Source organism: Octopus bimaculoides, chromosome 2, assembly GCF_046866305.1.
Source record: "Octopus bimaculoides isolate indiv1 chromosome 2, ASM4686630v1, whole genome shotgun sequence".
In the NCBI taxonomy this organism is placed as follows: domain Eukaryota; kingdom Metazoa; phylum Mollusca; class Cephalopoda; order Octopoda; family Octopodidae; genus Octopus; species Octopus bimaculoides.
This window is the reverse complement of record NC_142929.1, coordinates 16,737,958-16,754,778: the sequence shown is the minus strand read 5'-3', so window position 1 is coordinate 16,754,778 and position 16,821 is coordinate 16,737,958. Positions and strand designations below refer to the sequence as shown.

Sequence of the window (16,821 nt, the reverse complement as noted above, 5' to 3'; positions counted from 1 at the left end):
CATAATTGCACATACATAAACATACATGAGACATCATGCTGTACTTCATCACATCTTGAGATCATTTAATAAGTGTTATGTATGTGTTTTTTCGTGTTTTGTTCGAATGGTAACCACTCCTGAAGAAGTGCCAAATGTCTAAATCCAATGGACCAGTCACTGGATAAGTTTGGCACAGAAATGTTAACATAGAGTTGTGAATAAATCGGTATATCGAATTTGAAGTCTCTGTCTCTTTTGAATATGAAAATTTAAAAGTTTAAAAACCTTATAATACATATATATATATATATATATATATATATATATATACGACGGACTTCTTTCAGCTTCCGTCTACCAAATCAATTCACCATCTTTCAGGTATCATGTAATCAATTCTAGAAATGAAAAGGTTTCATCTTCATTAGACGCCTCAACTTATCATTTCTCTACATATTACTAGAGTATATATCAAATATATGTAAAGTAATATGAAGCAATAAAGTACAAACATGTAATATATAAATTTTGTAGAAATGTAATTGTAATAATTAACATGATCAATTTATTAATATGACTAGCAGAGATACCCGGCGTTGCCCATGTTACATGCAGTTGAAGAATTAGACTTTTCTGTTATATTTTCTGTAATGAACTGGAATACCTATGATTCGAATTTCATCAAAATTGCAGATGAGGGTTCTTTCCCTCTTTACACACCCTAGAAAATTCTAATCATGACATATGTATCCCATACTACTGATCTTTATGTGCAGATTCCAAAATTCCAGTCTTATGGAAGCTGTTAAAAGGATTTTGCTCCTGAAAAATGGAGATCATGGAGCTCTAAAATGTGGGAGTTAAGGTCCCTATTGGGGGTGGGTGTCATAATGTCAACCAGAGAAGTTGAATTGTTGAGAATCTTTTTAAGTTGGGTCTTATATGTATTGTTCGAATTTCTTTGAAATAGGAAATATATGTATGCTCATTGGGTTTGTAAAAGAGAGCAAAACTACAGGAAACCAAAAGACGAATGGTCATAATAAGCAGTCAGCTACCCTACCCTAGTCGTTACTACTCCCTATTGTAGAATTCCTCACCATACAGGTGACAGGCACAGCCGTAAGATGCATTACGGATCTATAGCAATCGGAAGGGCGTGACCCAACTCAAATAAACATTAACAACTGTGTGACGTGAAGGCTAAGGGGAAATGAAAGTGTCATCTCTGGAGTTTGCAAATGACCACTATACCGATAGGTAACTGGACAGAATAAATCTACAATCTATAAAAGTCTTTCAATAACCAATCACTTATCTGGGAAGGCCTTGAAATCAATCTTACCATCGGGGGACTATGTGTGACCCAGTGATAATAAAAAAAACTCAAAGGAGGTCTGCAACCAAATAACTTTACTGAACACTTTGTAACTGTATCAGTGGAGGCAAAGATGCCTCTCATTTACTCGACAATTTATGAACCACATTGCAGAAATCATAATCTAAGTATATCTCAAAGCAAACTCTTACACTCTTGTACCATTTATTACAAATAACGCTCATCTTCTACGCTCGGGTGACGCTTCAAGAGTACAACTGTATGCGTCTTTGCTTAGATAAAATAACTAAATTGTGGATGTTACGTCCCCATGAAGGGGTCTTTCTAACTTCTAAGAAGATGAAATTTTAGAAATATTACTTCATTTGTATGTAATATGTATGGTTAAAATTTCATCAACAGCAAAAATATATGAATTTTCATGGGAGTTATGGCCCTTATGCATAGAATATAATTTCCAAATTTCATAAAGATCCATTCAGTACTTTTGTAATAGTTTTGGAACATAAAAAATGACTAAAATTTGGGAGTTAAGGCCCCCATTAGGGAGTGTTAGAATCCTCATGAGAAGTAGAAACTTTGAGAATACTTCTTGATGTGTGTCAATTACCCATGGTTGAAATTTCATCAACATCAAAAATTTGTGAATTTTCACGGGGGTTCTGCCACCTTTAAGCCATCTCAAATTCAAACCAAAGCTACTGCATTATACCTGCCCTTATGCATTGAATCTAAGTTCCAAATATCATAAGGATCCATTCAGTAATTTTGTCCATGAAATTGTATGAAGCACACAGCATTACCCTTCTCCCTAGGTTTGGATTTTTGTGTTCCAAATTTCATTAGGATCGGTGTAGTAGTTTTCGAATGTATTAGTAACGCATGAACACACATAATGACGTTGACTTTTATATAATAGCTATGAATATGCACATATACATACATACATATATGTGTGTGTGTGTGTATTATATATATATATATATATATATATATATATATATATATATATATATATATATATATATATATATATATATATATATATATATATATATATATATATATATATATATATATATATATATATATATATATATATATATATATATATATATATATATATATATATATATATATATATATATATATATATATATATATATATATATATATATATATATATATATATATATATATATATATATATATATATATATATATATATATATATATATATATATATATATATATATATATATATATATATATATATATATATATATATATACATACATACAGGCGCAGGAGTGGCTGTGTGGTAAGAAGGTTGCTTACCAGCCACATGGTTCTGGGTTCAGTCCCACTGCGTGGCACCTTGTGCAAGTGTGTTCTACTGTAGCCTCGGGCCGACCAAAGCCTTGTGAGTGGATTTGGTAGACGGAAACTGAAAGAAGCTCGACGTATATATATATATATATATATATATGTATATATACATATGTATGTCTGTGTATAATACATGTTTGTGTGTCTGTGTTTGTCTCCCCCCCCCAACATCACTTGACAACCGATGCTGGTGTGCTTATGTCCCCGTAAGTTAGCAGTTCGGCAAAAGAGACCGATAGAATAAGTACTAGGCTTCCAAAGAATAAGTCCTGGGGTCGATTTGCTCGACTATAAAGGCGGTGCTCCAGCATGGTCGCAGTCAAATGACTGAAACAAGTAAAAGAGTAAAAGAGTACATATATATAAATAAAAATTTTAAAAAAGGGGTTTGTATGATAGTGTATAGAGGAATATATTATTTAAAATAGTTCCAGCTCTGTTTGTTTTTTATGTTTTATTTACATTCTTATAAAATTAATGTGGGATATAGAATATGGAATATATAATATAAATAGTAAAATGAAATGAAGTATTGAATGTCTTATTGAATATATGAAATATTGAGTATTAAATATATAAGGGCTAGTATACTTTCCTGCTTTATAGCAGTCATCAAGGTCCCGCCTGACAGATGTACAGCCGCCGGCGACATTTTTACATTTAACAATTTGGTGTCCTTACTGCCACCAAGTCCTCGTCCGACAGTTTCTGCTATCCATTCGGGCTTAACGCCTGGCGGCAATCCACACACCCACGCACGCTTGCATTTTCTCCCACAATGAGGGGAGAAACAGAATTCTTTCCCCTTCCAGGGGCTGGCTGGCGAACTTACACGCCATCTCTGGGGTCTCGAACAGCAACTATACATTTGCATATTTGGGACCCCTAGCAATATGCCTTATCATCGGTATTTATTCCACCAGCTGTTCTTCTATCTCTGGTCTGGAAAAGAGGACAATTGTGTTCAAGGACCTTGAATAAGTCGTTAGAACCACTGTCCTCTCTTTCAAATTTTTCACCCATTTTTTGAGTGGGTTGATTTCCCACTCCAAAGTAATGCTATTATTATTTTTTGTTTCCATGTTCACAGTTAACTGTAGAAAAAATTAAAACAAAAATGCAAGAAAAACAGTTAAAAATCGCACAGTTAAATGTCCGCTGTCCTCTGGCCTATTCGAACTCCTGGCCAGTCCTGGGTAATCCGATATAGGTAATCCACAATATCCAAATAATTTTTCCACAAAATCGATTCTCACTGTATAATTAACAGTATTCAGTACTTGAATGTCCATAAACAGAGACAAAAATCCAGTTACAAAAGTCTTTGATAAAATATTTTCGTTAGAAAAAATTCTTGCGTTGCGGGATACGCCCCCTAGGGACTTTTCAACAAAACAAACGCAACCAAAGGCGAACAAAATCGCCCCGAGACCAGTGGAGGTACCTTACTTGGTGAAAAATAATGATAAAATACAAGCAACGAACCCCCACTGTGTCCCAGAAACAAAATTCTACCTTCAGTCTCTGCTGCTAATATCTTTTCGTAGACTTACTCCACAACAGAGCTAGAAAAAATACAGTTAAAATGTCCACTGTCCTCTGGCCTATTCAAACTCCTGGCCAGGCCTTGGGAATCCGATATAGGTAATCCACGAGATCCAAATAATTTATCCACAAAATGTGGTGTTGGCTGTATAATTAACATGAATGTCCATAAACAGGAACAAAAGTCCATTTACGAAAGTCTTCAGTAAAAAAAATTCTAATTAGAAAAAATTCCTTACGTTGCGGGAGACGCCCCCTAAGAATTTTCAACAAAATCAACGCAACCAACGGCGAACAAAATTGCCCCGAGATTCTAGCTTCTGGTTCCATATTTGGAATACTTCCTGTACTTCGTTGACAGATTCAGATATGACAACAAGTTCTCCATCATAAAGAATTATATATTCGACTGATTTACAAGTGGAACATAACAATAGGCAATACTGGATACTTCTATTGGAAGAATTCTGAGTAGGTAGAATAGAATAATGTTAAATCATTTCTTCAGTGCATTAGCGTTGTATATATATGTATAAGATCCAAGAATCGATGTGTAGGAAGAAGGTGAGCTTCAAGCAATCTGTAAAAAACATAAAAAGCGACATTCAAGAGCAATAGTGCTTTTTTGAACCGAAAGGTTGTGGATTATTTTCCGTTTCCAAATACGATTTACAGAGAAAAATTATTTTATATTTCACGGCACGCAACCAAGGTTGCCGGGTATACGAATAAAAAATACAACAGTTAAGGAATGGAGTAGATAATATCCAGGCTACATATGTTTCATAGCGAGCGGGACCAAGGAATTGCTAAATATCCAAAGGAGGTGTACAGCGGAGGTACATACTTGCATGGACATTTACCTTTTCCAAGGTTCTGCACGCTATCAAACATATGCAGCCCGGATATTTTCTACTCCATTCCTTAACACATGTGTGTATGTATATATATATATATATATATATATATATATATATATATATATATATTGAAAGTGGGGAATCCCGGTTTATGTGATTGCCTTAGGTTTCCCATGCATAGAGGATTTAGCTTTATGACATATCGTCATATCCCAAAAACCTGTTGGCCCATGACCTCTTAAAAATGTGTATGGGGGCTGTATGAAAAGTCTTCAACCTCAAAAGCACGAAACATGGTACAAGTCTTCAAAGCGCAAAGTCCTTGACGGCTCAAAACTTTTCATACACACCTCGTGTGTATATATATATATATATATATATATATATATATATATATATATATATATATATATATATATATATATATATATATATATATATATATATTGGAGCAATCTCGAGTATAACCAGCCGAAATTGCAAAGATAATCTGTAGCTCAACTGAGGAAAGAAATCTCCGAATGACCTGTCATTGTTTTCGTTGTATCGTCTATCTGGATGTTTTGTTGTCCCTTTCTTGTATCCCCCGTCTGGTTGTTTTGCGTTTTGTCCCATTCTGTATTATTTATTGATATATATAAACATATATATATATATATATATATGCAAGGTTATGAATGGTATTGTGTTCAACCAAACCCAAAGATACAGGTAATACCGTATACTGGCTAGTGTTGCCCCTTTCGTTGTATTCAAACAGCTGTAAGACTTTATCCATAAAATATATTTCTAACTTTGCCATTGGTTTCTTTATCCTTTTCTCTCTTTATACATATATATATATACACACACACACACACACACACACATATATATATATATATATATATATATATATATATATATATATATATATATATTTATATCTATATATATATATCTATATATATATATATATATATATATATATATATATATATATATATATATATATATATATATATATATATTTATATCTATATATATATATCTATATATATATATATATATATCTATATATATATATATATATATATATATATATATATATATATATACATATATATACATATATATATATACATATATATATATATATATGTATGTATACACACACACACACACACACACACACACACACACACACACACACACATATATATATATATATATATATATATATATATATACATATATATACATATATATATATATATATATATATATATATATATATTTATATATATATATACATATATATACATATATATACATATATATATATAGGAGAATATACAAAAAATAACAACAGACGAGGACAGGTGGTGTAAATAACAAAAGTATATATTAGTATGACGCTCGGGAATACGGAAAGTCTTTGACGTTTCGAGCTACGCTCTTCAACAGAAAGAATACGGAGACAAGGAGAAAAACACGGAGAAAAAAAATTGAATAGTGTTCAGTCAACGGTCAATCATAATAATGGCCGATCATAACAATGACTGACCGGAAGTTAGAAATTCTTATTTCAGGAGAGCTAAGAAAGGGGGAGATAACAAACGGTGATCGGGAACGAGGGGCTGTGTGTGGGAGGTAGACTGCTGGTGATCTTGACGTATGTAGTGTGAAAATGGGGGAAGGGAGAAAGGAAGAAAGTAGTTGGTCAGTTGTAGTGTGTGCGTGGTGTGATGCGAGGGTATTGGTGTGGTGTGCGTGGTGTGATGCAAGGGTATTGGTGTGGTGTGATGTGAGGGTGTTGGGAGGTGGGGAAGGCATGGGTGGAGTGTGGGGTAGAGGTAGGGGTATGTGGGTAGGGTGGGGTATGTGGGTAGGGGTGGGTGGTGGGTGTAAGGAATTGGATGGGGTGGAGTGGGAAGGTAGAGTAGGAGTGTGTTGGGGTGTGGTGGGATGAGCTTATGAGGGGGTGTTGACGAGGAGGGAGAAGGGGAAGGTGGATGTAAGAGAGGGGGAAGATGGGTATGGGAGGGGAGAGGAAGAGAGGAGAGAGGGTGGGTATAAGAGAGGGAAGGGGGATTGAGAGAGGGGGAAGGTGGGTATGGGGGGAGAAAGAGGGGAAGGTGGGTATGGGGGGAGAAAGAGAGGAAGAGAAAGAGAGGAAGAGAAAGAGAGGAAGAGAAAGAGAGTGAGAGAGAGGGAAGAGGGGTATGGGGGGGAAGAAGAAAGGAAGAGAAAGAGAGTGAGAGAGAGGGGAAGAGAGTGAGAGAGTAAGGGTGAGAGAGTAAGAGAGTAAGAGTGTAGAGAGTAGGAGAGTAAGAGTGTAGAGAGTAAGAGTGAGAGAGGGGGGAGTACGGGAGAGGGGGGGAGGGTGGAGTACGAGAGAAGAGAGTGAGAGAGAGTAAGAGAGAGGAGAGAAAGAGTAGGGGTGAAGAGAAGTGGGAGTGGAGAGAAGTATGAAGAGAGGTACAAAGAAGTAGGAGTCGGAGCAGGAGGTGGGGGAGGGGAGAGATGGGTGGTAGGAGGGAGGGTGGGGGAGAGAGACAGGAGGAGGGGGTTAGATGAAGAGTGGAGGGGAGTTGAGCCCATGTGGCGCAAAGGAGCGAAGATAGAAGATTAATCCCTGTTCACGGCGCAAACGGGAGTCCGGATGGCCCCTGTGCATGGACAATCCAAACACAGACAGGTGTTGCCGCAAGGAGTGGCCGGCAGAACGGAAGTGGCGTGACACCGGGGTGTCATTGCCGACGTTGATATCTCGGAGGTGTTCCGCGAATCGGTCGGCCAGGCGCCGCCCCGTTTGTCCGATGTACAGGGATTGGCAGAGAGAGCAGGAGAGGCAATATATGATGTTGGTAGACGTGCAGGTGAAGGAGTCGGTGATGCGATAGGGTCGGTGATGGGTGCTGGTGAGGAGGGTGGTGTTGGAGAGGTAAGGGCAAGTGCGGCAGCGTGGACGGGAGCAGGGGAAAGAGCCAGGTTGGGAGGTTGGGTTGGGGAAGAAGCTGTGGACCAAGAGGTCCCGTAGGTTGTAGGCTCGTTTGAAGGAGGGGAGGGGTCGATTAGGGAAGATGTGGGAGGTGGAGGGGTCGGACTGGAGGCGCCGAAAAGCTCGGAGAATGGAGCGTTGGAGGGGTAGGGTGGTGGGATGGTAGGTGAGGGGAAAAGGGAGGCGGGAAACGGCAGGGCGGGTTCGGGGGGAGAGAGCAGATGCACGGTCCACAGAACGTGCTCTGGCAAGGGCGGTGTGGATGGTGGTGGGTGGATATCCACGCAGGCTAAAGTGGTGAGCCATGAGTTGAGACTGAGTCTCAAAGTCATGGCTGTCGCTACAAAGTCTGCGTAGACGGAGGAATTGGGAATAGGGGATGGAAAGTTTTGTGTGTCTAGGGTGGGAGGAGGAGAAGTTGAGATAGGAGTGTGAGTCTGTGTGTTTGTAGTGGATGGAGGTGCTAAGGGCGGAGTGGAGGATGCTGACCGAAATGTCGAGAAAGGGGACAGAGGTGTCAGAGACAGTACAGGAGAAGTGGAGGGCAGGATGGAAAGATTGAACGAAAGAGAGGAACGAGTCAAGATGTTCGCGGGAGAGAGAGGTGGCACCGATACAGTCGTCGATATACCGACCGTATAGTTCGGGAGTGGGACCAGTGAAACTGGAGAATATTTGGGCCTCAACATAACCAACGAAGAGGTTCGCGTAGTTGGGGCCCATTCTCGTCCCCATGGCCACTCCCGAGGTTTGCTGGTAGATATCTCCCGCGAACGAGAAGCAGTTGAGAGATAGGACAAGTTCGGCCAGACGAATGAGTGTGGAGGTGTCGGGTTGTGGGTTGGGGCGTTGGTCTAGAAAAAACTTCAGGGCACACAGCCCCTCGTCGTGGGGGATCACTGTATAGAGGCTCTGGATGTCTAGAGTGAAGAGAAGCTTAGAAGGGCCGGGAGGGAAAGAGAAAGAGTTGAATAGACGAAGCGCGTGGTTAGTGTCATGAATGTGGGAAGGGAGAGAAGCCACTAGGGGGGCGAGGACCCGGTCTAGGTATTTTGAGATAAGCTCGGTGGGGCAGTTGCAGGCGGAGACGATGGGGCGGCCAGGGTTGTTCGGTTTATGGATCTTGGGGAGGAAGTAAATGGTGGGGGTGCGTGGGGTGCGAACAATAAGGTTGGAGGCGGTGGCGGGGAGATGGGAGGAGAGGATGAGGTCATGGATAGTGGAGGACACAGTCTGTTGGTAGCTGGGCGTGGGGTCGGAGGGCAGAGGGCGGTAGAATGAGGTATCTCGAAGTTGACGGAGAGCTTCGGCCTCGTAGAGGTCCGCGCGCCATACTACCACGGCTCCACCCTTATCAGCCGGTTTTATGATGATGTCCGTGCGGCGTCGGAGGGATCGAAGGGCCGAGAGTTCGGCTGGGGAGATGTTGAGTCGAGATGGACGCCTGGAAAAGTTAAACCGGCCCACAGCGCGTTGGCAGGCGCCCGCGAAAAGATCAACTGCCTGGAACTGGCCAGGAGCAGGCGTCCACTGGGATGGTCGTCGGCCCAGGTCAGTGAAGCAGTCCTCGTTGGGTGCGGGTGGTGTGTTATGGAAAAGCGCACCCAACCTAACGCGGCGCACAAAGCTGTGGACATCAGCACGGGTTTGAAATTCCTTGCAGGATGGAGTGAGTGGGATGAAGCGCAGACCCCTATTGAGGACGGAGCGCTCCGCCTCAGAGAGAGGAAGATCTGGGGGAATGGTAACGACAGGCTGAAGTGGAGAAGGGGTGGGTGGAATAGAAGTAGGAGGGGATGAAGTAGGGTTAGGAGGGGCGGTCGGGATGGTGGAGGGCTGGGAGGGAGGGGGTGGAGTGTGTGTGGGAGAAGCAGGGTGGTTGGGTGTGGGTGGGGAATGCACATCAGGGAGGGAGAAGGGTGGTGGAGGGGTTGGGGTAGTGGCATCAGGTGTAGAGGAATGGAGGAGTGAGTGAAGTTTGCGGAGCTTAGTGTCGGTAAGAAATGCATGAAAGAGATGATTAAGTTGAATGATAAAGCGCAATGTATTGTGAGCATGGGAGGGTGACAGAGAGGAGAAAAATATGGAAAAGGCTGGAGGAAGAAGGCGGTCGATAGTGTGGATTTTAGAGAGATTGGAGCGAATGGTGGCCCGCATAAGGCTGTAGGATGTGGTGCGGAGTATGGGTAGAATGGTGGTAGAGGAGTGGAGAGTGGGGTGGAAATGGAGGCGGAAACCCTTAGGGATGAGGCGGTGATGTAAGCAGCGACTGAGAAACGTAATATGACTAGAGAAACGAGTCTTCTTGTATATGAGTAAGGAGAGTCGTATAGTAGGTTGAAAGTATAGAGAGGGAAGTGTGCGGAGGTATAGTTTTAGGCGGTTGTGGAGAGTGAGTTGGAAAGATTTGTAGTCAGGCATGATGGAACGAGAGAGAAAAGAAAATTAGACGTGGGAAGGAGAATTACAAAAGGTGTGGTGGAAAAAAAACAAGCGTGATGAGAAAATTGGACGTGGAAAAAAGGAAAAAAAGAAAAAAAGGGGGGAAAAAAACTGGAAAAAAAACTTTTTTAACAGGTGTGGGGGAAAAAAAATAAAGGCATGAGGAGAAAAAACGAAAAAGGGGTTGTGAGAAGAAAATATATGCGAGATGGGAGAAAAAAACAAAGCAAAAAGGAAGATGGGACAATAGGGAGAAATGGGGTGACAGGGAGAGGAGAAAAGAAAGGGAGGGAGAAGAATACAAAGTAATAGGTGCAGATTAGAGAAGACAGATTAGGAACATCCAGAGTACGAAGAGACGGTAGGTGAAGGAAAGTAAGGTAAAAAAGGATGATAAAGGAGGTTTACAAAAGTGGAAAAGTTCAAAAGTTTTTTAGACGTCGTGGTATATTGAAGCGATTTCCAATCAGAAGATGGGTCCAGTGTAAATCCGTGGGTAGGAGAGGTGCAGCCGGAGGGTATAAAGTTCAGAATCAAACAGTCCAGATCCAGAAGGAAAGAAGGTAGAATCCAAAAGTTGGTAGTGTGTGATGAGAGGAGACAGGATTAGCTGGTGCGACCACGTGAGCGTGTATTATATGTGGGAGAATATACAAAAAATAACAACAGACGAGGACAGGTGGTGTAAATAACAAAAGTATATATTAGTATGACGCTCGGGAATACGGAAAGTCTTTGACGTTTCGAGCTACGCTCTTCAACAGAAAGAATACGGAGACAAGGAGAAAAACACGGAGAAAAAAAATTGAATAGTGTTCAGTCAACGGTCAATCATAATAATGGCCGATCATAACAATGACTGACCGGAAGTTAGAAATTCTTATTTCAGGAGAGCTAAGAAAGGGGGAGATAACAAACGGTGATCGGGAACGAGGGGCTGTGTGTGGGAGGTAGACTGCTGGTGATCTTGACGTATGTAGTGTGAAAATGGGGGAAGGGAGAAAGGAAGAAAGTAGTTGGTCAGTTGTAGTGTGTGCGTGGTGTGATGCGAGGGTATTGGTGTGGTGTGCGTGGTGTGATGCAAGGGTATTGGTGTGGTGTGATGTGAGGGTGTTGGGAGGTGGGGAAGGCATGGGTGGAGTGTGGGGTAGAGGTAGGGGTATGTGGGTAGGGTGGGGTATGTGGGTAGGGGTGGGTGGTGGGTGTAAGGAATTGGATGGGGTGGAGTGGGAAGGTAGAGTAGGAGTGTGTTGGGGTGTGGTGGGATGAGCTTATGAGGGGGTGTTGACGAGGAGGGAGAAGGGGAAGGTGGATGTAAGAGAGGGGGAAGATGGGTATGGGAGGGGAGAGGAAGAGAGGAGAGAGGGTGGGTATAAGAGAGGGAAGGGGGATTGAGAGAGGGGGAAGGTGGGTATGGGGGGAGAAAGAGGGGAAGGTGGGTATGGGGGGAGAAAGAGAGGAAGAGAAAGAGAGGAAGAGAAAGAGAGTGAGAGAGAGGGAAGAGGGGTATGGGGGGGAAGAAGAAAGGAAGAGAAAGAGAGTGAGAGAGAGGGGAAGAGAGTGAGAGAGTAAGGGTGAGAGAGTAAGAGAGTAAGAGTGTAGAGAGTAGGAGAGTAAGAGTGTAGAGAGTAAGAGTGATATATATATATATATATGTATGTATGTATGTATATATATATACATATATATGTATATATATATATGGAAAATACTGGAAGGACCGGTGCCAAACTTTGGCATCAAGTACTACAGGAATGCCCGCACGGGTCGCCACTGCATGGTGCCAAAGGTGCCGTCCACTGCATTTCACATAAGAACAAGATACTGCAGCAGCCTCGGTTTCAGAGGACCTCAGCTCTTCAATGCCCTGCCAAAACATTTGAGAGACCTGCAAGACACGGATGTGGAGGTCTTCAAGACAAAACTCGACGCTTTCCTCTCCACGATACCAGACGAACCAATGGCTCGAAATGAGACACAGTTTAGGGCAGCGATGTCAAATTCTCTTATACACCAGATGTTCCATCAAAACTCTTGATTGGACTATATCAGGTGCAGGAGAAGAGCCATGAAAGGAACGTGAAGATAGCAAAGCATAAAGACAGAAAATCACGGTGGTGCTCCAGCATGACCACAGCCACTTGGCTGAAACCCATAAATAAATAAATAAATAAATATATATACACACACACACACACACACACACACACATATATATATACATATATATATATATATATAATATATATACACATATCTATGTATATATCTATGTATATATATGTATGCATGTATGTATGTATGTATGTATGTATGTATGTTTATATGGTCAAGTTATTTCAGCTGGTAACTGGAGCAGAGTCTACGTTTTGATATGGTGGGAACTTAACTTGCGTGCAGAAGTTAGTATTATAAAGGAAGATAATACAAAAGTGAGACATGACTTTACAATGAGCAAGGCTCTATATGTTACCTACGTGAGTCGACTTGGAGTGTTATTTACGGGCGTGTACATCGAAGGATATACTCTGTCACAGACAACTGAGCGATATGATATCGTAACTGAGATAAGATGGACCGTAGATAGAAAGTAAGATAGAAGATAAAGTTTACACGCGTGATTATGTAAGCTATCAATCTTGTACAAACAATATACTTCTGGGAAGCCATTACAATAATGTGGTTTTAGTTATATCCCGAAACCGAAGATTTAATTTCACGTATATACTTAACGCACTTGATAGTAAATCATGTCTCATCTGTAAGCAGATATTCTTTGTATTATGTCAAACGAGCAGGTAATTTTAAACAATTTGTGTATTAAATATGTAGAAAGTAGATTTGTAGATTTGTATTATATTAAAAAATTTTTTTACAAGGATAAAAGCATGGTTCTTGTTAAATTTGTAGCGTGATATATGACCATTAATCTTATAAATATAATAAATAATAAAGTAGATATAGCAGATAACAAAGAAGTTAAAGCAGACATACAAAATGATATATCAGTGTCTTATATGTCGACATTAAAATACGAAGATATTTATTTTTAACAGAGATGTATTCAGTGTATGTTGTATATGGATATGTCATGGTATAATATGCCACAAACTGCGTGATCTCGACATAGCTGGAAAACTTGGAGAGTGGTTATATCACTTTCTGAAAGACAGAAGTCAGGCAGTTGTAGCCAATAGCGCCACCTCAATGAAAACACAAATAGTGAGCGGTGTTCTACAGGGCACTGTTTTGGGACCACTGCTTTTTATAGTGGCCCTCTCAGATATGCCCTCAAGTGCCTGGATAGCCACCCTTGCTAACAACGCAGACGATACGAATGTCTCGTAGGAAATACAGAACCCCATCGAAGTTGTACATCTGCAGTAGGAGTTGGACTCAATTCACAGATGGGCTGAGGATAATAATATGCAGTTTAGTGCTGAAAAATTCCAAGCCCTGCGCTACCAGCATCCAAAACTGAATATGAAACTTACAGGGTACACAGGTCTACAGGGAATTTCAATCCCAGAGCCTAAATCAGTGAGGGAACTGGGTATCGTTATGAGTGATGATACCTCTTTCCAATTGCACATTATCAGGATGGCGACAAAGTGCAGACGACTGGCTGGCTGGATCCTGAGAACATTCAGAGTCAGAGATAAGGAAGCCATGATGGTCCTCTGGAGGACATTCGTCCTCAGCTGCCTGGATTACTGCTAACAGCTATGGTCACCCACCAGTGTGAAATTAACAGCGGACCTTGAAGCAATCCAGAAAAGATTCACAAAGAAGATCGTCTCTTTGCAACTGCTCAGCTACTGGGAAAGGCTGCAATAGCTTAGACTCTACTCCCTGGAGAGAAGGCGGGAGAGGTATGCAGTAATATACATCTGGAAGATACTGGAAGGAATTGTGCCAAATTTTGGCATTGAAAGCTACACCAATGCCAGAACGGAACGACACTGAATAGGGCCAAAGATCCCAGCAACGCCAACGCGCTTCAGGACCAGTTACTGCAACAGCCTGGGTTTCAGGGGCCAACAGCTTTTTAATACTCTCCTAAAGAGCCTGAGGAACCTGTACATCTACAAAGTAAATGTAGGCGTTTTTAAATCAAAGCTGGACCTCTTCTTGTCGAGAGTCCCAGATGAACCTACATCACGGCAAGCGGAGCAAATGAGGGTAGCTACATCAAACTCCATTCTTCTCCAAGTGCCACATATTGGAGGAGGCTCTCAGTAATAACAGTGTAGCAAAACGACGGTGCATCAGCATGGCCGCAGCTCTGAGCTGAAACTACAGAAAAGAAAAGAAAGGGATAATGATGAGATTAGAAGTTCCACTAGCAAAACAAAATGACAAAGTTCTGTAGAGAATCTGAGATGGCTCAGCTGTGAGGTTCAATTACCGAACATTTTATAAATTATGACAAAACGACTAGAACATTCGAAGTACAATTTTTGCGGGGAGCTTAGATAACTTTTCTTTCATGTCTGCCACAGTTGAGTGATACATGCCAACCGATGTTGAATAAATAAATCAGATATTCCTTTTTTTCATTTTGTTTTAATAAGCCTTGTGAAAAAGACAGAAATTTTGTCACAAAATTTCAAAATAGAAAAATCTGTGCAAACGGTCAAGCCTATAAAGATAAAACAATCTAAACACTCACAGCTTATTTTCCACTTCTATTTTCTACATCTCTGTGGGTGTGGAGTAAAATAATGTTTCTTGTTTCATATATATATATATATATATATATATATATACATATAAAATTTGTGAAGGTATCATTAATTCTGTTATTATCCAATGTAACTATTTTAAGAATGATAATAACAGAATCAATCACACAGGCGACAGCAGGCCAAACATAGCATTCAATAGCCGAGGGATTAAACTTAATCAAATGACATACTAAGTATCTCTACCTGCTTGAAATAACAGTCATGATAACATACATTATACATACACACATGCATGCATAGTTACATATATATATATATATATATATATATATATATATATATATATATGTACACACACACACACACACACACACGTATATATATATATATATATATATATATATATATATATATATATATATATATATATATATATAAAGAGAGAGAATATATGAAAAAAGGAAACTCATTTCATTCCATAGATGTAGAGAATACAATTTGAAAATACGCTGAAAGTGTTTAGATTTTTTTTTATTTTTAAAGGCTTGACCGTTTGCAGAAAGTTTTCTGATTTCAAATTTTGGGGTGGTTAAAGGTGTCTAATTGTTGAAAAACCAGAAGCAATGGCCCTCAAACACATCACTAATGATGTGTCGATGCATATAATAGGATTATATAAGGAAAATCTTTATCTGGAATAAAATCAGACTGAATGACGAACCAATGAAAACCCAATGACGGTTGCAGAAACCGCGAGTTGCTCGGAGACACAACATCTTCAGTTAAAAAAGGATCAGAACAAGCTAAGATCAAGCCCTATGGATAAAACACGCTAGCGATTCTCAATAGGAGAATCTCTAGATAATTTCTCAACCAGATAGAAAAACTGGTACCGACAAACAGAAACAAATCGACAATAGAATCGAAATTCACTTGTGGGAAGTTTTGCAAGAAACCGCGCGACATGATGAGCCATCAATGCATGATGAGATAGGTGGAGACCTCTAGGCGCTGCAACATCCAGACTCACACAGATTAACCGAAGATTACTGAGTAAAAGGGACTCCAGTGAAGAAGGAGGAACATTTTGATAAGAATGTTGACTGAGTCTTGCGAGCAATAGACTGGAGAATGTCGATTGTGGCCTGCTGACGATCGCTACTGCTAGCATCAGTCTAGAGTCAGAGACGTTCGACCTTGAGAAGGCAAAAGTTAAATCTCTCACATCTTATGGGTTATTAGAGCCAGCAAAATCCATCTACATAAATAGAAGCTTAATTGTTACAGACGGAAGTTTGACGAGGCAAGAGAAGGAGGCTTCTAATGACATTGAGGATGGCTGGATGATAAACGAAACGGCAGAAGGGGAGAGAGAGCCATAAAGCCATTTGGGATTACGAAACGGCTGCTTGGACAGAAGCATAGCAGTCAACTCACTGTTCCGAAGGTGTGATCTGCATTCACCTCAGACACGTTCAGTGATAATTCCAGGGATCTGGAAGTGGAACACTGCATGTTCTCGATTAGTCCACTTGCACCAATTATGGAATTTGAAGGAAGGGATCTCAGCCGGAAAGAAATCCAGGATGTGGT

At 40.5% G+C, this 16,821-nt stretch overlaps 1 protein-coding gene across 1 annotated transcript in view; it reads left to right on the top strand.

Moving 5' to 3' along the window:
• The window catches only part of LOC106883197 (uncharacterized), a 40,755-nt gene that overhangs the window by 9,516 nt on the left and 14,418 nt on the right, over nt 1–16,821 (top strand). The window lies entirely within an intron of this gene.